General features: G+C 38.1%; 1 long non-coding RNA gene across 8 annotated transcripts in view; it reads left to right on the top strand.

Moving 5' to 3' along the window:
- The window catches only part of LOC129621184 (uncharacterized), a 226,551-nt gene that overhangs the window by 14,553 nt on the left and 191,124 nt on the right, over positions 1–20,874 (top strand). For all 8 annotated transcript variants that reach the window (XR_008699084.1, XR_008699082.1, XR_008699079.1 and 5 more), the window contains exon 2: positions 18,553–18,680. This is a non-coding gene — a long non-coding RNA (uncharacterized LOC129621184). The remainder of the gene's footprint in view (positions 1–18,552; positions 18,681–20,874) is intronic.

Genomic DNA, 20,874 nt, shown 5'->3' with positions numbered 1-20,874 from the left:
CTAAGTCCCTATTGAGGACATGGTTATTAAGCTAATATCTCAGTGAAGTAAACAAGCCTATAGATTGTGGAAATGACAAAATTAACACGGGCACAATCCATCCAACTCTGAGTTGAGCTTGTTTTATTGAGTTGTTTTGCACATGAAGAGTCTGCTGGGCTGCGGTTATAGTAGTAGCATTTTTGGTTTTCTATGAATTAATATTCCAACAAAATAAATAAAATTTCACTTTTTCTGGAAATATCACACATGTATAAAGTCAAACCATTACCAGAAATATATACTGATAGAAGCTTACAGAGCTCTCTGGAGAGAGAAGTATTTGTCAGAAAAAAAAGATGAAAAAGGAACCTCAATGTTGTCTGTTACTTAGAACTCTGAGGAGGAGTTCAGGCAACAATTCAGGCATTGTTGAACATTTTATTTTATTACTTTATTCTTTATTTATTTTCCCTTCCAGTTTCATTCAGATATAACTGATATACAACACTGTATAAGTTTAAAGTATGCAGCATAATGATTTTGACTTACATGTGTTATGAAATGATGGTCACAATAAGTTTAGTGAACATCTATCTTACATAGATTCAAAGTAAAAGAAAAAGAAAAAAATTTCTTCCCCATGATTGGAATGCTTAGGATTTACTTTCTTCACAACTTTCATATATAACATACAGCAGTGTTAATTATATTCATCATGTCATACATTACATCCCTAGTGCTTATAAGTGGGGGTTTATACCTTTTGACTGTCTGCATCCAATTCCTTCTCCCCTGTCCCCACCTCTGGTTACCACAAATTTCATCTTTTTCTATGGGTTTGTTTATTTGTTTCTGAAGTATAATTGAGTGATTCGATATTTCTGTGCATTACAAAATGACCACCACCATAAATCTGTCCTTTTATAATTCTGGTCTTGGTACATTCTAAATTATGTGTCCCTTTTATTTATCTACAAGAATAGACTTAAAGGGAGTTACTGTGTACATATATATATGTGTGTGTGTGTGTGTGTGTGTGTGTGTGTGTGTGAGTCTGTGTGTGTGTTTATGGATCCCTGAGTTTGTGTGTTTAATTAGGTCTATTAAGAAGGGCGGAGAAGGCAATGGCACCCCACTCCAGTACTCTTGCCTGGAAAATCCCATGGATGGAGGAGCTGGTAGGCTGCAGTCCATGGGGTCGCTAAGAGTTGGACATGATTGAGTGACTTCACTTTCACTTTTCACTTTCATGCATTGGAGAAGGAAATGGCAACCCACTCCAGTGTTCTTGCCTGGAGAATCCCAAGGATGGGGGAGCCTGGTGGGCTTCCGTCTATGGGGTTGCACAGAGTTGGACATGACTGAAGTGACTTAGCAGCAGCAGCAGCATTAAGAAGGGAGTCATCCTATACTAACTATAGAGTTATTAGGCAGTGAATGAGTCTGGAAAGTGGCTTTTGGACTTAATGGTTAGAAAAAATTTTTTAAATTATATCCTATCACCACAGAAATAAAAGTAGAGCATTGAGATGATTTGAAGTTTGTGAAAAATGTAGAAATTAATAAGTGTTAGGGAGTCCTGCCTCTTTAATGGAAACAAAGCAGATGGATAATGTGGCCAAAGATTCAGAACTATATTTTTCACTTTCAGCATTTGATTTTCTTATTTTTGGTGTAGCAAATTGTTGTGGTTGATGCGGGAGTGTTGCTGTTAATGTTTAATGAAACATTTTTTCCCTTTAAGTATGTGATTTTAGAAGATTTGCTACATGCTTAGGTATTATTGTACTTCATTGAGAAGCCAAAATTTTTTCCAACAGAGTGCATCTGTGATTATTATATAATGGAAAAAAGGTAATTGGCAAAATTATGTTCTTCAATAGGCCTTTACTGAACAGAACTTGTTGCTTGTATAGCCTCTTCTCTGGTAGAAGTTTTAGTGGGAAATCAACCATACTTTACTTGGCCTACTTATTTTAGCAAAAATATATTTTTTGAGTGATTACTGCTAAGAGGAAAACTTCTATAAATAGTGACCCTACTTGAAATTTTATTCATAAAGGTCATATATATATTTGAAGGAAAGTATATGCTAAATACATTTCCAATCTGTTTCTGGAGGTGCTTGCCATGTATATTATGCCATATTCATATGATACAACCCACAATAATCATAACTTCCCTTGTACTCACAGCACCAATGGATTTTTTTGGAAATGGCAACCCACTTCATTATTCTTACCTGGAGAATCCCATGAACAGAGAAGCCTGGTGGGTTATAGTCCATAGGATCACAAAAAGTTGAACACTTTCTGAGCAACTAACACTTTCACACTTTCAAAGGAAAGTTACAAAAAATTAACTTTCTCTTTGGGGCCTTGTGCATTTGGAAATGTTCTTCAAGTCTGCTTTAGGTTTTGTGAAAGCATACCCTACTTGGCTTCTACATAATCACTTTCTCTTCTTGCTCCACAAAGCTCCACAAAACAAAGTTTTGTTTCCAAAACACTCTTGAAATTAAAAATCAGATTGAAAATGAAATAATTATGGTCACCTTGTACAGGGCATTGGTTCTGAGGTGAAATAGCATGTAATTCTTCTAGGGGATTTAAATAAAAAATTTATATCTCCTTTTGAGGAGCAAATAGGAACACCAGAATACATGCCTAAACCTTGAGAGCTATAGTAGGCAGAGTAACGGACCCTCGCGATGTCCGTGTCCTAATTTCTACAAACTGTGAATGAGTTACCTTACATTGTGAAGGCACATTCAGGTTGCAAATAAAAGTAAAATTATTAATCAGCTGGCCTTAAAAGAGGAAGAGTATCCTAGATTATTCATGTAGGTCCAATGTAATCAAAGCAATTCTTAAAAGTGGAAGAAGGAGGAAGAAGAGGTCAGAGTGATGTAATGCGGGAACTTGACCCACTCTTGCTGGCTTTGATGATATAGAGGGAAGGGTCATAAGCCAAGAAATGCGAGCAGCCTCTAGAAGCTGGAAAAGGCAAGGAAACAGACTCTCTTTTAAAGGAAATGAATTCTCTTAGAGCCTCAAGAGGAACAGAGTTCTGTTGACACAAAGTTTAGCCCAGTTGGACCCATTTTAAACTTCTGACCTACATACAGAACTGTAAGATAATAAATCTGTGTTTTTCTATGCATTGTTCTTGATAATTTCTTACAGCAACAATAGAGAAGACATGTGAAGTGTTAGATTCCAGATCTGACTTTGTTGATTCATTTCTCTCAGGTGTGATATGAGTGGATTATGGTTTAGCCAAGGCAAGGGTGCTAGAGTTCATCTTCACCCCTCCAATAAACAGCACATTCTTAGCAAGAGGCATTCAGAGCTGATGAATATGTCTTTGAGACTTACGTGAGTTTTTCCTTAGCTACATGCTCATAAGATTGGAGGAACTGCATGTTCAATTTCTTAATAACTTTTGGAACTGCATTTGGTAGTTTCACTTATACCAAATGGTAGGGACTAAATGAATTATCAAAAAATGTATTTTAATTTTAAGCAATTTTACCCCATTTTGTAAACTTATGGGTGGCTAATTGGAGGTTAAAAGCAACTCATTTACAAGACCAGCAAGCTCTCTTTTAGTTGTGAGCTGTGTAAACATAATGAGGGAGGGAGAGAGAAGGAAAGAGAAAGAAACACTTTTTATAAGATTTGTCATTTAATATCCTAACTCAGTCAATGTTAGTGGAAAAAGACTCAATCTTGCAGTATTGGTTGAAGAATAGTTTTGCTGTCAAAAACTTATATTTGTTCTCGCTGACTGATTTGGGTAAGCTCAGTGGGAAGGTAAAGTCAGATAAAGTTGAGATTTGACTGGTTTTGCATGACCAATAGTCTTTCCAATTTAATAAAATAAATAGTGCCTCTATGTGTGCTTAATATATTGACATTATCTATACCAGAATGAATTATTTTTGAAGGAAATGCAACATTATTCTGACATCATGGTAAGGAAGATTTGTGGGAAAAAAGCAGTGTGTTATCATCTGGATTCATTATATTAAATGCACAGTGTAAAAAGCTGCCAGGATTAGCCCAGGTTGGGATGATAGTCCTGTCTTGCTGTTCTTTTATGATAACGATATCTCACTGTAAGCTTATGAAAGGAATCTAATGTAAAACTGTAAGGTTGCAGAAAAGCATGGTCATTTAAAATTTTCTGAATTTTTAAGTCATTAGTTCATTATGTGCATCTAAATATATCTAAATAATTTTCTTATGGTGGTTTTGTAAATAAATAATATCAGACTTTTTAAAGTAGATTTACAGAAAATGAAATAATTTTCAAGTTTTTCAAAGTTATATTTAGGAAAGTGTGTCAAGACCATCAACAGTGGTGACTTGGCATATGTCAGTATTTTAAAGTATTTTTTTAAACATTTCAAACTACAAATTAAGAAAAAGAAAAAAATGTATATATTAATACTTGCCAAGTATTTTAGCTTTTCTAAATAGGCAAAGAAATACAGCTGGGGCACTGGCTATCTAGAGGGAATATGAGGATCAGACAATTTACTTTGATATTTTGTGGCTCACTGACTTCTTAGAAATTTTAATGAAACCTGGGGTACCTTTCTTGTAGCTTCCCAGTGGCTCAGCAGTAAAGAATCTGCCTGCCAGTGCAGGAGACATGAGTTTGATCCTTGAGTTGGGAAGATCTCCTGGAGAAGGAAATGTCAGCCCACACTAGTTTTCTTGCCTGGGAAATCCCAAGGACAAGGAAGCCTGTTCATGGTGGGCTATAGTCCATGAAGTCTCAGAGAGTCGGACATGACTTACCAACTAAACCTCAACAATGGTACATTTCTTGGAAAAATGTAAATACATGTCCTCCATTTGTATATAATATACTATCTCAGAGAGTTTATAGAATCCATGAAGTCCATTCATGAACCTTCCAAGGTTAAGAACCTATTCTTTAAAATATTGTGGCTTTCTTGCCTGGACTTAGACACTAATACAACCAACTTGAACTTTGATTTCTCAAGAGACTTCAAGAGGAGTGGCGGGGGTTGGGGGATGGATAAAAAGGGGAAAAAAAGGTAACTGTGAAGTAATGGATGCTAATTAGCTTGAATATGTTGATCATTTCACAGTGTATATTTATATGAAATCATCATTTCCCCAACCAGATTTATGAGTGAAATTCGAAGTAGGTATGAAAGAGCAAGAGGAGTACCCAGTAGTATTTATTGCTGTGTCATCCAGGCTGGTGGGGTTACATGTACAGAGAATCTGGCAGGAGATTCCAGAGGTACAGGAAGAGGTCTTGAGAACCTGAGTACTGAAGTTCTGGGCAATGGATCTAGAAGATGACTGGTCAAGTGGAGAAGGTGGGGAATAACTAAGTAATAAGCACTGTGGCTGACTTGATCTTGAACCTTGATCTTTGGAGGTAGGCAACTTTCATGCATTTTCACTAGTATTGGGACAAAAGGCAAGCTAGATTGAGCTCACAAGTGAGAACAAGCCTGCAATCTGGTACAGGTAGAAAAGCAGTGGTAATATAGGCCCCAAAGCATGGTAAATTTTTTTAGAAAATCACATGTGTTTCTCTATGTAGTCTATATGTATGTGCTGTGGTTAGTCACTCAGTCGTGTCAGTTCTTTGCAACCTCATGGAGTAGAGGTTGTCCTCCAGAGTAGCCCTCCAGGCTCCTCTGTCCATGGCATCCTCCAGGCAAAAATACTAGAATGGGTTGCCATGCCCTCCTCCAGGGGATCTTCCCAACCCAGGGATCAAACCCAGGTCTCCTGCATTGCAGATAGATTCTTTACCATCTGAGCCACCAGGGAAGCCCTGGTAGACAAGAGGTACCAAGAGATAGACAGGAGGAACCAAAGTACATCTATATTAGTGGGCAGATTCTAGCACGATCTAAAGTCACTCTGTGGAAGTCTTCCAGATCACTCCTCTCTCCCTAATCAAAATCTTCAGTAATGTGATTGAGAAAGATTAGTTTGAATCCTGGTAAAATTTCTGATGACCTTTAATGATCTTCATCTTTGCAGAAGATTTTCTGTGAATTCCTCAGAAGTTTCTTCAGGGATTCATGTTCTCAACTCCAAGACTTTGTGGCTGTCCTTTGATCTTGTTCTGGCATCAGCCCAAATGTGGAACTTCACCCATTTTTTATTTTAACTTCACATGGACATGCTCACACATGCACACTCAAATATTCATAAAAGTCCACATGTCAAACAAGGTTTTGTGGTATAGAGTTAACTTTACTGATGGTTTGGGGATATGAAGGTTTAATATATTTTAGCTATTCAGTTGAAAGCAAAATGTTCAAAAGTCTGTATGATAGACAAATGAGCACTGAATCTAGCCATTTTGCTCCATAAACCAAGCCATAGACTAGGAAATGGGCTTGTGCTTGCCCACAGGAAGGGTCACCTTTTAAAACTTGTACAAAGACAATGCACCATCTACTTACCAACACTGTTACTGAGCTTATCTAGAAGTAGTATCTTTCCTGACTTTATTAAGGCTTCACATAAGCTATAGGGCTTCTCAGGTGGTAAAGAGTCTGCCTGCCAATGCAGGAGATGCAAGAGACACAGGCTTGATCCCTAGGTCAAGAAGCTCTCCTAGAGAAGGAAATGGCAACCACTCCAATATTCTTGCCTGGAAAATTCCATGGACGGAGAAGCCTGGCGGGCAGGCAGGCTATAGTCCATGAGGTCAAAAAGTGTCAGACACAACTGAGCATGCATGCAAGCATATAGCAAGTAGCGGCTCTGCCTGTGTTAGAGTCTTTAGGCCACTCTGCCAAACTGCTCAGCCATTCTTGTGAAGAGTCCCAGAGGCAGACTGCCTAGATTTGAATCCTGTATCTGTCACATACAGGGCTTTCGTAGTGACTCAGGTAAAGAATCTGCCAGCCATGCAGGAGACCCAGGTGCTATCCTTGGGTCAAGAAGATCCCCTGGAGAAGGGAATGGCTACCCACTCCAGTATTCTTGCTTGGAGAATTCCATAGACAAAGGAGCCTGGTAGGCTACTCTGGAGGGCAACCTCTACTCCATGAGGTTGCAAAGAACTGACACGACATGGGGTTGCGAAGAGTCAGATACAACCATGTGTCTAACACTTTCTGCCACGTACTTGTTGTGTGATGATGGGCAAATTATTTAAACTATCTGTATCTTATTTTCCTCATTTGTAAAATAGGAATAATAAAGGTCCTACTTACTTTATAGGTTCATTATAAGGACTAAATGACACATAAGCATGTAAAGTGCTTGAAACATTGTCTAGCACATAGTGCTCAATAAATGCTCATCACTAATATTCTCCTAAATATGTCATTTTATGCAATGACTGATAATATTTTATTCACATAGTAAAATTTCTGGTAGTTTTCATGTTACTGACAGAATAAAGTTCCCACACCTCAACCTGACATTTAAAGTCCACTCACCACATCCATTTAGTGATGTACCCTCTTTGACATGTGATAAAGCCTTCACTTTAGCTACAGTGGTTTGCTCACAGACAGCCCTATCTTCCTATGTTCATTCACAACTCTAAGCCCCGTCTTGTGTTGCTGAACACACCCAATAGTACAATTCAAAGATTCATTCGTCTCAGAAGACACTTGATAGATGCATATGAAGGTCAAAGAAACTCACTCCTCAGTGGTGAGTGAAAAAATGAAGGAATAAAAGGGAAAGCCACAACTTCTTTAACTGGTAGTAAATGAGAATTTAAATAAAAGATTTTTACTGGGACATTTATCACCCTTGAATACAATACATAGTATGTCTGCTTGTAATTGAAACTACCTGGCAGATACCATATCCAGTTCCCTTTTCCAAACACTTTTCACCTAAAGTATCAATGTCTTTCCCAGAGATACATGATTAAAATGAAGATTAAATGAGGATTAAAGCATCTAAAATATAAGATGTTACAAAGAGTGACATTTTAGGCTGTAACGGAGGTAGAGTGTATAATTTTTTTCCAAGTTGCCTTCAAATATCACCCTTTGGGCTGTTGCTTAATTTGTCAGAATATGAGTATAGTTTGAATGTTAATTAATGAAAGAAGAAAATGTAAAAGATAAAAGGGGAAGGGCACCCTGACCCCTAGTGTTTATTTTTCTGCTCATCTTCACTGGTGGTGGTCACACTGCTACTTCCAACTATTTAATTGGTCTCTTTTCCATCCTTATGACCTAGTTCTTTCTGCTTTGTGACTATCACTTTGGTGTGAGAGAGAGGCTAAATGCCATTGATTTCTTTCTTTAATTTTGGTGATTATTTCCACACCCAGAGGAAAAAGATCATCAGAGAAGCAATCTTAAAAGCTGCTAACAGTCTGACAAGGTACTCGCATGGATATACAGCAATGGAGAAGTTTTTAGGTGCCCATGGGTAAATGAAATCGTTGGTTTAGCTGACCTTTTGCTTCTGAAGTTGGCATCCCAGCAAAGTGTCATAGAACTAAGCAGAAGGTCTTTTTGTTCTGATGGGAGAGATGCAAAGCTATGCCACTCCTTGAAAAACACTGAGCTGGAGGGAGGGGATCTACGTTCCACTCTGAGCTCTGTCATTAGGTCTCTACGGTGCTCTGCATCTTAGTTTATCATCTGTAAAATGAAGGGTCGGTCATTGAAGTACCTGCTGAGCATGAGGCATGGTTTTAAGTGCTGGGGATTTAGCAGTGAGCCAAACTGACAAGATTCCTTCTCTTGGGGTGCTGAAATAGGAAGCATGCAAGGAATGGAGGCAGTCAAAAGACTCATATATTGATGCAAAAGAAGATTCCAGCTACTGATAGTGGCCGTGAAGAGAACGAAACTGAGTGGAGTGTTAGAACGTGACTGAGGGTGGATTGAGGGGGGTCTCCATGGAGACTGGCATGTATGCTGTGATGGAATGATGAGGATGAGTTATGATATAGGGAAGCAGGGTTCAGAGAGAAGTCACAGTTGGTGCAAAGACAGACTTGAAGGCCAAAGTTAGGTTAGTGTTGCTGCTGCTGCTGCTAAGTTGCTTCACTCATGTCTGACTCTGTGCGACCCCATAGACTGCAGCCCACCAGGTTCCCCTGTCCCTGGGATTCTCCAGGCAAGAATACTGGAGTGGGTTGCCATTTCCTTCTCCAATGCATGAAAGTAAAAAGTGAAAGTGAAGTCGCTCAGTCGTGTCCGACTCTTAGCGACCCCACGGATTGCAGCCTACCAGGCTCCTCCGCCCATGGGATTTTCCAGGCAAGAGTACTGGAGTGGGGTGCCATTGCCTTCTCCATAGTGTCTTTGAGGGACTGGTAAAATACCAGAGTGAAGAGAGAGTGGCAGAGAGATGGGATTAAAGAGAAGTGCGTGGGCCAAGGAAGACCTTGTTGACACTGTAAGGTGTTTGAATTTATTCTTATCATATAAACCCATTGAATAAGTCTGTCCAATAGAAATATAATGCAAGACACATGTAATTTTAAATTGTCTAGTAACCACATTGAGTAAAAAGAAATAGATAAATTAGATTCAATAATGTATTATTTAGCTGAATATATTAAAAAGACTATCATTTAAACATCTAGCCACTTAAAATTATTAAAGAAATATTTTACACCCTCTTTTTGGATTAAGTCTTTGAAATTCAGCGTGTATGTTACATTTATAGTGCATCTCAGTTTGGATGCCAAATTTTCATTGCAGATAATTGATCTGCATTGAGACTTTACAAAATTTACAATTGAAATAGCAGATTCACATATCCAAGTTGTTCCAACCATACGTAAATGCTTTCCAATAATTGAATCAAGCACCAGTTTTTAAATTTAGAATAATTGAACTTAAATAAAAAATTCATTCTTCAGTTACACTAGACACTAGTGATTAATAGATGCGTGTGGCTAGTGGCTGCAATATTGTACAGCTCAGCATTGGAGAGTTTTACGCAGGGAGAGACAAGATGTGATTTGCTTTAAAAGGATCACTGGTTGCTGGGGGAAGAACTGACTGTGGCAGAGAAAGCATAGGTATAGGGAACCAATTACACAGAGGTCAGCAGACATTTTCTATGAAGGGCTCGATAGTAAAAACTGGCCAGATAGTATAAATATTTTAGACTTTGTGGGCCACAGAGTCTCTGTGAAAGGGTTGTATAAGTGCCATTGTGACGTCAAAGCAGTCATGTGCTATACATAAAAGAAGAGCATGACAGTGTTCCAATAAAACTTTATTGATGGGCACTGGCTTATGAATTTTATATAAGTTCATGTCATGAGGGGTTATCAGTCTTTTTATTTTTTATGATCATTTAAAGATGTGAAAACTATTCTTAGGTTGTAGGACATACAGAAAGAAGTATCAAGCAGAATGTGAGTTGCAGTTTGCTGACCCTCAGCTCAGGGTGTTTTGGCAGAACCCAGGTGAGAGGGGTTGGTGCTTGGAAGCTGAAGGGTGCAGCAGTGGGAGGAATATGGTTCCCATGGTACTGGGCTGGACTTTCTGATAGTTTGGATGTTGGGGAAAGGAAAGGGAAAAGTCTTAAGAATGAAGGCACCAGGCTTCATTTTGAGCCTGACCAGATGATTTCTAAAGTTCTCTTTAGCTCCAACAACTTGTGATCTATGATTTTTAGGTGGAATCCATTTTTGACCAGAGTTTGGAACAATATTCTTCCTCTTCCTTGAGTGGATGCATTCCAGTGTCTGGAAATTGTAAACCTGGGGATTTTCTGTGCTAAAGGAGTGTTATATATTTTAGCTCTTCACTGACAGCCCCATTAAGCCATTTTATAACTTTTAATTTTTGTGTTGTGGAATTTCATGCATCTTAAGACACACTTTTGTATGCATCAGCAGTATGTAGAGCTATGATCCTGTTTAAATACATTAAACTTGCTTGTTTTAAAATAGGTTCTATGGGGATTCTCGGAGAAGGCAATGGCAACCCACTCCAGTGTTCTTGCCTGGAGAGTCCCAGGGACGGGGGAGCCTGGTGAGCTGCCGTCTATGAGGTCGCACAGAGTCGGACACAACTGAAGCGACTTAGCAGCAGCAGCAGCAGCACGGGAATTCTAGATCACTTAGGTCCTTCCCTCTCCTCTTTTTGTTTCATCCTATTATAGTTATCTCCTGGTGAGGATAGGTTTCATGGATTAAAACAGCAATTGATTTTGTTTTTAACTTTTATTTGAATGTATCCTTTCTCCTCAAACACATTATGCATCTCCAAAGGAACTCATAAATTATAAACTAGGCAAAAGTTAAAATTAGATCTGAGTGTGGTATAATGCCCAAAGGAAACTATTTGAAAAGGTTACAAGCTGTCAAAAAACAATTTGTATGGTTAAAAGCCACACCGTTAGATGCTGTTAATGGAGTATCTGAAATGATTATTTAGGCATTGGTTGCTTATTATGTCTCTGTGGCAACTAATCAGTGTGTTTCTTTGGAAGCCTGAGAGACTCAAAATTCGGCACCTATAATACCAGGGAAGTGCGTAGTAGAATGTGTTTTTCCACATCAAACAAACCGCACCTCTTGTTTCTTCAGATTTTAATAATTCTCCACCCCTCCCAAATTGTCATTGGTGCTGATTGCAAGAATAAAGACTAGTTCCTTCAGTGAAAGGATCATAAAGTCAATCATGTGTATAAAATTACTGAGCCATCCAGCCAGCTGGTCTCTATTTGGCTCCACTTTGGTTCATTAGTTTATGGGGTGAATTCACTCCATATTTAAGGAAAGCAAAAACGGCATCAAAACTAGTTTGTAATTAATTGCAGCTTTTTAGAAAGGAATGCATTGGCAAATGGAGAATATGCACTGTCAGATCCTGATTTCTGATTATGTTATGAATCTGTTTGAAATGTAGCTTTCTTTTGTGTTTATGTTAACGCTGGGTACAGGTTAGGCACTTTTTCAGACCCTTACCACTATAATCTGTGTTTTAAGAGTTTCTCTGCACAACTTCAGAAACTTTAAAATAACACATTATTGGTTAGATGGAGCCTGTACATTTCCAAACAATGTTAAGAGTCATTTGGTTGCCAGGCTATATAATCTTGGCGCCTGTCTCATAGTATTGTCATTGAGGTGATTAGATCGGCTTGTGCAACTGTAAGCTGACATTGAAATGACTATACATCACAAAAACATCGTGGTTTGCATGCTTTGTTAGTGGCAAAATGGCTAATGTTAATTACTCAGGCATTTAATGGACCCAGAAATAACACATACATGATCCTCTTGATTTGGAAACCTTTTATAAAAGGACATAAAAGCAGTCAAGCAACTCTGGAGCTGTGCCTCTGTACTTCTAACTCCTTGAAATAATGGCCAAAGTAAGTGCAAAAGACACAGATGCTTTTAAACAAAGGGAACCCAGTAGGACGGAGCACTAATATTTAATGCTACCTCTCATAAACACAGAAAGGAAAAATCTGTTGGAATGAAGAAGCCAAATGTCATAAATATGCCTCCGCATGTCAAAGACTGGAATTAGTTCTCACAGAGCACAACAAGCAAAGGCAAAACAGAACTTCACTTGGCTACTTATGGTGGAAACAATCCACTCCAGACTAAGTTGAGCCACTGACAAGAGCATTGCTTTGGAAGTGATGGATATTCAGGATGTAAGCCTGATGTGCATCAAGAGCATGAGCTCAGAATGTGTTTGGGGAGATGTCCAACCATGCAAATCTCTACCAGATGTCATGAGATCCAAGGACTACAGAATTCACCAGGATCCTTGGACCTCCTTTGGAGCATCTCATCCCCTTTATCTCTCCAAATCCTACCCCATCTGAACTTGCAAAAAACAACCCATAAATTGAAAGTTAAAGAAAAAGTCAGTAACTTGGAAGCAAGCACTAGAAAAATGGATTTGTTATAAATGAGTTTCAATTCCTTTGTCTGAGATCAGGAGACTGAGGTCTAGAAAAATGAAAATGGAGCAGTAACTTGCTCAAATTATGTATTTACTTGGTTGGTTGGGGTCAACAGCAGAACATTTTACAAAATGCCTTTAATGAGTTTTAACTAACTCTCAAAAAAATTTTACCAAGTAACTAGGAAAGGTATTATCTTCAAAATATTACAGGTAAAAACTGAAATTCAAAATGTTACAGGTAAAAGGACTAAAATTCCAAGAGGTAAAATGATTTGCCCAAGACCATATAGCTAGGAAGTCATGATTCCTTAGAATTAGCTCTTTTTGACTCTGTGAACTTTCCATCATTCCAAATTGTCTCCAGATTTAAGTTCCTTTTTCTTCCCATGTAGAAACCAAATGTAATGGAAAGCTGAAATAAAGAAAAAAATGAAGAAAGAGGAATGAAATAAAAAAAGGAAAGCGTAGAATTAGCTTTGTGTCTAATTCCTCAGATGATAGTTTTCTCAATTAGAGTTAATATACTGAATCCCACCTGAACACACCGTTGGAGGAGAAAAGCCTAGGATTTTGGCAACAATACTTCATAGAGGGGCTACTGTTTATACTCTTAGAACTTATTTTTCTTCTCTTCCATTTCCTCAAAATTTCCCCTCAAAATTAATGGAGGCTCAAATAAAGTAAAAAATGAATTGTTGCTTTTAAAAAATGACATAGATCCCTAAGAAATGTATCATGTCAGAATGCAATTTTAATGGCCTAAGTTATATAAATGACACATAATAAAACATCATAATTACCTGTTATTTACATATGTGGTCTAAGAATTACTTTAATTGGGAGCAGGATTAACAATTTTAATCACTTTATGAAATATTCATGAGCATTCATAAATCCCGCAAGGTATTTCTTTAAAGAATTAATGATATTTAATGTCTTTCCACAGAATTTAAGGGCCGAAAAACCTGATTAGGTAGGTCAGTATAAGTTTTCTGAAGTTACTGTCATTCTCCCTAAAGAAATGGCTACTACACATGGCTTTTAACTGTCAGATCTGTCTGTTGTTACACATGTGATTCTTTTTCTGCTTTTAATAATGAACCAGATTCTCCCATCATAGTCTATTGGACATGACAACAACAGTAACAAGAATATCTTTACAGATGGACAGCACTTATCCTTTCAAAACATTCATTCTGATACCAAGGGCAGGAAATGCACTGGTTGTTTTTCCACAGCCACTGTGTAGGCCACTCTGAGCTCCAGGTGGAGGGAACATGTAGAATGTTAGGGCAAGATTTGAAACTACTCTCTGTAATGGAAGAATCAAGATGAAATAGTTGGAGGCAGAAACTTGCATGATGAGCATGCACCACACGTATGCAGTTGTGCTGAAGGATCTTCTTAAGTCTTGTTTGTGTGTTTCACACACCTGCCCAACCCCTACAACTTCTCTGGAACCCAGCAAGGAGATACTGATTGCAATGAGGACTAAAGTAAAATAAATGAGATAAATTAAATTTTAACATGTTGTCAACATGTTTTACTGACAAAATGGGGAGAGGTAATAGCAAGGGAATCTTAAGGATGGAGTAAAAAATGGTGAAGATGATCTAATGTATCCAATTAGGTACACAGGGTGCTCAACAAATATCAACTTTTATTATCCCTTTGAGCATATTTACAGACCTACTCAATGAAAGGTATTTGGTTCTGCTTTTGGAAACTTTGGCAGTTCTATTTTTGGAAGTACTGTTGCTTTGGATAATCTAGACTACTGTTGCTAGGCTAATAGGAATTGGTTACTTAGAATCCTGTTACTCCTGAGTGAGTTGGGAAATTGGATTCCCAAGTATATAAAGTAGAGGACAAGAACTTGGACTAGTAAGGGCAGATACTTAATGAAACACTAGAGTGGGAGAAGGCAATGGCACCCCACTCCAGTACTCTTGCCTGGAAAATCCCATGGATGGAGGAGCCTGGTAGGCTGCAGTCCATGGGGTCGCGAAGAGTCGGACACGACTGAGCGACTTCACTTTCACTTTTCACTTTCATGCATTGGAGAAGGAAATGGCAACCCACTCCAGTGTTCTTGCCTGGAGAATCCCAGGGACGGGGGAGCCTGGTGGGTTGCCGTCTATGGGGTCACACAGAGTCAGACACGACTGAAGTGACTTAGCAGCAGCAGCAGCAGAGTGGTTGTTATTCAGTTGCTCAGTCATGTCCAACTCTGCAACACACCAGGCTTCCCTGTCCTTCACCATCTCCCAGAGCTTGCTCTAACTCATGTCCATTGAGTTGGTGATGCCATCCAACCATTTTGTCCTCTGTCGTCCTCTTCTCCTCCTGCCTCTAATCTTTCCTAGCATCAGGGTCTTTTCCAATGAATCAGTTCTTTGAATCAGGTGGCCAAAGTATTGGAGTTTAAGCTTCAGCATCAGTCCTTCCAATGGATATTCAAGACTGATTTCCTTTAGGATTGACTGGTTTGATCTCTTTGCTGTGCAAGGGACTCTCAAGAGTCTTCTCCAACACCACAGTTCAAAGGTGTCAATTCTTTGGTGCTCAGCATTCTTTATGGTCCACCTCTCACATCCATACATGACTACTGGAAAAACCAAAGCTTTGACTAGATGGACTTTTGTTGGCAAAGTAATGTCTCTGCTTTTTAATACACTGTCTAGGTTTGTCATAGCTTTTCTTCCAAGGAGCAAGCGTCTTTTAATTTCATGGCTGCAGTTACCATCTGCAGTGATTTTGGAGCCCAAGAAAATAATTCTGTCATTCTTTCTATTGTTTCTCCATCTATTTGCCTTGAAGTGATGGGACCAGATGCCACGATATTAGTTTTTTGAATGTGAGTTTTAAGCCAGCTTTTCCACTTTCCTCTTTCACCTTTATCAGGAGATCAAGTAGGGACCACTAAAAGGAGATATTTAATGAAACACCTGAGTGGACAGGCCTATTATTGGCTATTAGTGGTAAAGAATCCACCTGCTAATGCAGGTGCTGCGGGAGATGCAGGTTTTATTCCTGTGTCAGGAAGATCCCCTGGAGGAGGAAATGGCAACCCATTCCAGTATTCTTGTCTGGAAAATTCAATGGACAGAGGAGGCTGGCATGCTGCAGTCCATGGGGTTGCAAAGAGCTGGATATGACTGAGCAAATGAACATGCATGTGCAATATTACCTTTATGGTGGACAGAGACACTTTCTCTTGCTACAGAATTGGGGAATATGTAAACAGATACATTCTTGGAGAAACTCGTATGATTTATCCCAATTTCTTGCTGTCATGACCTTCAAAGTGCAAGTAAAAGATACGTAAATCTATAAATCTTTGTATATATATATAAATGTATAAAATATTACTGATTTTTAATTTTTAAAACCATGCTAGATGGCTTTATCAAAGACTTAAAAATTAAAATTAGTGTATGCTTTCTGAAGAATATATAGGACATTTGGAAACTCAAAATATGAAAAAGTGATATGAAAAATTATCCAGAAATTCTCCCATTGATAAAAAGGTCACTATGAATTTTATTGTGTTTTTCTGTTATGCTTTTTATACACTAAAATATGTTAAATTTTATAAAAAGTTAATATCTAGACTGTTGACTGAAATCCAACCCAGTTAGGTTTAGAATGGGAAGGATGGATCTCCTTTCATATTGCAAGTTAAAAAAAAAAAACAAAAACCCATGGTGGATTCATGTTGATGTATGGCAATACCAATACAATATTGTAAAGTGATTAGCCTCCAATTAAAATAAATAAATTTATATTAAAAAACCCCAAAAACTTTGAACTGGTTCCATTTTTCGGTTATTTGGATAGTTACCATTATAAATGTTAAGTAATATATTTTGTCAATTTCTTTCCATCTTTATCAACTTTAAAAATGTCTGATGACTCATCAGTACATTTTACCTCTATGCTTGCTTTCTGGTAATTTGTGCTGTAATATTATATTTATAGCTTTATTTTGTGATTTACTAACTTCAGGCATTGTCTAAGGAGACAAGATTTTGTAGATTTTTTGACTATATTATTACTTTTACCTTTGTAAGGTTTATAACATTTATATTATATTGTATGAAATGAAAGTGAAGGTGTTAGTTGCCCAATTGTGTGCGACCCTTTGTGACCCCACAGGCTTTAGCCTCTGGGGTTAAATTCATGGAATTCTCCAGGCAAGAATACTGGAATGAGTTGCCATTCCTTTCTCAGGGGATCTTTCTGACCCAGGGATCACACCTGGGTCTCCCGCATTGCCGGCAGATTCTTTACCATCTGAGCTACCAGGGAAGCCCTTTCTATTTTACAATTAACTTTTACTGTGACTTCATGCTTTGTTTATAAGTTGAGACTAAAACTTTAATAAAACAGCCTTTATAGTATTATCATTATGTGAATATTACTCATTGTAAAATCAAATGATATAAATGGATGCATAGAAGAAGAAATGCAGTGAGTGTTAAGTCATCAAACTCCTGTGAAGGAGAATGTTCTTAGCATTATTCAAGAATGGGTAGCAGAATCTCTTACAACACTTTTGAATTTTCTTCACTTCCTCTCCATCATACTCAGTTGCATGTGTTTCTTTTTGTCTTGGGTCATCAGTTTGTATTCTTTTTCATTTTCCTGGGATATCCTTCTCAGTGTGTAGTTTTTATGGGAGTGGCTTGGGTAGTAGGTTTTCCTAGTCGTTGCCAGAGTTACAGCTTTTTTTGTTTGTTTGTTTTGCTTTTATACTTGAGAATAAAATTATGGGTTCATTTCTTCTCAGACCATTAGAAGAATTGCTCCATTGTCTTACAGCATTCAAAGAGAATTTGAACTATCATACTTTCATGGTAATCTTTTTTTTTTTTTTAAGTCTCTTTGGTTCATAGAATTTTCTCTCTCTCTAAAAAGCTACTTCCTTTACCCCTTTGCTCTTCTCTGCCTCTCCGTTTCCTGCTAGGTAGATGTCAGAAAGTCACATCTTTTAATATTTACCTTTTTTGGTTTTCCTCTTAGTTCTAGAAAATTCTCTCAACTCTGTATTCCTGATCACCAGTTTGGTTATTGCATCATTTTTTTTTCTCCTTTAGTTTATAGAACAAAGTTAGTTTTGTCATTCATATTTCTGATATCTTTTTACGGTCGAGAACAATTTAATTGCTCTTCTTGGGCTTCCCAGGTGGCACTAGTGGTAATGAACACATCTGCCAGTGCAGGAGACACAAAAGACATAAGTTCAATCCCTGGGTCAGGAAGATCCCCTGGAGGAGGAAATGGCAACTCATTCCAGTATTCTTGCCTGAAGAATTCCGTGGATAGAGGAGCCTGGCAGGTTACAGTCCATAGGGTTGCAAAGAGTTGGACATGACTGAAGTGCAGCACGTGCACTGTGGCCTATCCTAGTTTTATAGATATATTCACTTATTTAGTGTCTTTGAAGAAAGTAATTAGAATTTTTAAAAATTATTTCTCAGTTTGTACAGAGGTCACATTTTTTTGTTGTTTATTTTCATTCTTCCATTTCATGTCATTGTCTTTCCTCAAATGGCTACTGGTCCTGGATTGTCAATTCATATTTATGAATGATGACCAATTTAATTTATGTAAATGAATTCCATTTACTCTGTAGCTAGAGAGTGTAAGCATACCTTGATATTATGATTTTGCTGTGTTTTCTTTAGTGAAATCCAGGAGGATACAAAGAGAAGGCAGGAACAAGATTTTGAGTAGATACAGATTCCTATAACTGGAGCAGAGATGGAGCCATAGCCAGAACACTGCATCATACAAATGAGGAATAGGCAGACGGGTAAGAGATTTGTCAAAAACAATTCTGATTTTTCTTTCTCATCCATAGTTATATTTATAAAGGAGCATTTAAAATTTTTTCAAAACCACATTGATTTTGCCTTACATATGAATTTGTCTTTATGGAAGGTAGTACTGAGGTGGCAAAATACTCTGGGGTTGATGTGACTTTTCACTGGCCACTAACATTTCTCACATCGTTTCATTCACTTTCTCAGAATCTGCAGTCTTGGCTTTTATTCTAATGGTAATCTCTGCCATGTTCTCTACTGTTTTTGTAAGAATACATTTTCAAAATAAAATTTAAGAGATTTTAAATTTAATCAGTGTCTAAGGGAGAACACAGACATAGAGCCTGAGTGATGACCATTGATTTCCCAACTTCTAAAATATAAAAATAAATTGCTTATGGCGAGAGGCCAAGTTTTTTTTCAAACTTATGTTGCATACTATTGTGGGTTTTCAGTCTCACTCTTAGAGGTAGCAATTAGGCATTTTACTTACAAATTATGTGAATATTTCTCTTATCATTGGACAGCCACCCCCCCGCCCCTGCCCCCGCAAAAGAGTTTCAGAGGCTTTGCATGAGGGACAGAGACTATAGATTTGAGTCCTGGCTTAGTCATGCATCAACTGCTTTATTTTTCATACATTTTTAACTATTATGAACTTCAGTTTCCTTACTTGTGAAATGATTATTTAATGGCACTTATCTTACGTGCTGTGCTGTGTGCTTAGTTCACTCAGTCTTGTCCGACTCTTTGCGACACCATGGGTTATAGCCTGCCAGGCTCCTCTAACCATGGAATTCTCCAGGCAAGAATACTGAAATGGGTTGCCATGTCCTCTTCCAGGGGATCTTCCCAACCCAGGGATTGAACCCAGGTCTCCCGCATTGCAGGCAGATTCTTTGACCATCTGAGCCATCAGGGAAGCCCAAGAATACTGGAGTGGGTAGCCTATCTGTTCTCCAGGGGAACTTCCAGGCCCAGGGCTCCTGCACTGCAGGCAGATACTTGACTGTCAGAGCCACCAGGGAAGCCTTGAGTTTATTGTAAGACTAGCATTTAATTCTTCAATTGAAATACATAACCAATAGAGTTATGGAAACAGAATCACTGAAGAGGATACTGCAGCCTATAAAATATATGTACCATTCTGCAAAGTTTGGAAGTTTAATCATTATTCTGAAATTGGAGCATGAAGAAAAGTGAAATGCTATGAGTATTGTTTTAGATTTGTATTAATTTAACACATTGTTAAATGAGATTTTCTTTCTATCTTGGTGTCTTGGTTGTAATCTGAAAGCTGAGGAAATCACTGATAAATGTTTCACATTCTAAGGAAAGGTTTAAGGCTCAACCATCCAGGACTAACTTTTCTAGTCTCTAGAACAGAATTCTACAGACTTCTGAGAGACTGAGGATATGTTTATTAACATAGCTGTATGATTGAGATATAATTCACAAAAATACAATTCATCAGGGTAAAGTGGACCATCCAGTGGCTTTTCATATAGTCAAATAAGTTGAGAAACCATTACAAGAATCAATATTAAAACATTTTCCTTATCCACAAAAGAAACTCCTCACCCCTTAGCCATTACCTACTCCCTACCGCTCAATCCTAGGCAACCACTTATCTACTTTCTGCCGCTATGCTGCTAAGTCACTTCAGTCATGTCCAGCTCTGTGTGACCCCATAGACAGCAGCCCACCAGGCTTCCCCATCCCTGGGATTCTCCAGGCTAGAACACTGGAGTGGGTTGCCATTTCCTTCTCCAATGCATGAAAGTGAAAAGTGAAAGTGAAGTCGCTCAGTTGTGCCCTACTCTGTGCGACCCCATGGACTGTAGCCTACCAGGCTCCTCCGTCCATGGGATTTTCCAGGCAAGAGTACTGGAGTGGGTGCCATTGCCTTCTCCATTCTGCCGCTGTAGATTTGCCTATTTTGGATGTATCATACAAATGGAATCATACAATTTGTAATTTTTGACTACCTTCTTTCACTTCGCATAATGTTTTTAAGTTTTATCCACATTGTAGCATTTATCAGTACCTCTTTTTATTGTCTAATAATATTCCAGTGTATAGATATACTGTATTTTATTTATCTGTTCATTAACAGATGGACTTTTGTGTTGATTTTACTTTTGGCTATTATGAATAGTGCTGCTATAAATATTTGAATACAAA

This window comes from Bubalus kerabau, chromosome 10 (assembly GCF_029407905.1).
Source record: "Bubalus kerabau isolate K-KA32 ecotype Philippines breed swamp buffalo chromosome 10, PCC_UOA_SB_1v2, whole genome shotgun sequence".
Lineage (NCBI taxonomy): Eukaryota > Metazoa > Chordata > Mammalia > Artiodactyla > Bovidae > Bubalus > Bubalus kerabau.
The sequence above is the reverse complement of the archived record's forward strand: the minus strand, read 5'-3'. Positions and strand labels throughout refer to the sequence as shown.